The sequence below is a fragment of the Carlito syrichta genome, unplaced genomic scaffold (genome assembly GCF_000164805.1).
Source record: "Carlito syrichta isolate Samal-C Ts95f unplaced genomic scaffold, Tarsius_syrichta-2.0.1 Scaffold120010, whole genome shotgun sequence".
Lineage (NCBI taxonomy): Eukaryota > Metazoa > Chordata > Mammalia > Primates > Tarsiidae > Carlito > Carlito syrichta.
This window is the reverse complement of record NW_007064106.1, coordinates 1-1,391: the sequence shown is the minus strand read 5'-3', so window position 1 is coordinate 1,391 and position 1,391 is coordinate 1. Positions and strand designations below refer to the sequence as shown.

The following is a 1,391-nucleotide window of genomic DNA, read 5'->3' as shown; positions in this document are numbered from 1 at the left end:
AAACCTGACTGTGGACTCCCGGTTCTTCCTAGAGACTGTGTAGGTCTAAGGTTATTCAAAGAATTACCCAAACATGGACCAAATCATAAAATTTATATCAACAATATGAATGACAAAATTAAAAAAGAAGAATTGAAGAGCTCTCTCTATGCCCTGTTTTCACAGTTTGGCCATGTGGTGGATATTGCGGCTTTAAAGACCATGAAAATAAGGGGGCAGGCCTTTGTCATATTTAAGGAACTGGGCTCATCCACAAATGCTTTGAGGCAGTTACAAGGATTTCCATTTTATGGTAAACCAATGCGAATTCAGTATGCAAAAACAGATTCTGATATAATATCTAAAATGCTGGACACTTTTGATGACACAGATAAGAAAAAAGCTAAAACTGTGGAACAGACTGCAACAACTGCAAACAAAAAGCCTGGCCAGGGAATGCCAAATTCAGCTAATACCCAAGGAAATGCAAAACCAAATCCCCAAGTTCCCTGATTACCCTCCAAACTATATTTTATTCCTTAATAACTTACCAGAAGGGACTAATGAGATGATGTTATCCATACTGTTTAATCAGTTCCCTGGTTTCAAGGAAGTACATTAGGTACCTGGGAGGCATGACATTGCCTTTGCTGAATTTGAAAATGATGAAAAGGCTGGTACTGCCAGGGATGCTTTACAAGGATTCAAAATCACACAATCCCATGCAATGAGGATCACCTATGCCAAGAAATAACATCTGGGGCAGTCATCTTTAAAAGACTTGGTGTCATTTACAGTGTTTGTTTGATAACATTCGGTCAGGTCATTTTAATAGTTGGAGGTAGAGGGGAGTGAAAGTGAAATTTTTCTGAAGGACATACATTATCTAGCATTTCTTTACCTATAGTGAACTATGAAATATGAAGGCCTTAATTTTATACAATAAACTATTATCTGTTTAAAAAAAAAAAAGGAAACCAGACTGTGCAGAGAGAGGGTGTGTGGTTGGGTGTAGAGGGGGGGACAAGGATGTGTTTTGGTTTTCACTATGTAAAGATTGTAATACTGTAAGTGTAGTCATTTCTAAAACATTGGAGTAACTACATTATGCTCAAGCAGAACATTTGTCAAAAGTGATCAGAGTTGGCCTGAAGGGCCCTGCTCTGGTATGTGTCTGAATTCTAGGCAAGGGTTTTAGATAATTGGCCTTATTGACCAGCGAAGAAATGACAAAAAGCCTTTTTAATTGCAATGGAGTAAATGATAACTGGAGTGGCCAGGCCCCTTTACATCACCGCTTCATTTCATAGTGGGATGTTATCATTTTTCACCTTATCTATGATCCTGTAATCACTGAATTTCTCCTTCTATGGATGAATGAGCATGTGATAGAGATTCTCCAATGAACTGCG

The 1,391-nt window shown here is 38.2% G+C and overlaps 1 pseudogene; it reads left to right on the top strand.

Annotated features, from left to right (window-relative positions):
• Positions 1 to 61: 61 nt before the first annotated feature.
• LOC103249347 lies at positions 62 to 733 on the top strand (annotated as a pseudogene).
• Positions 734 to 1,391: the final 658 nt, after the last annotated feature.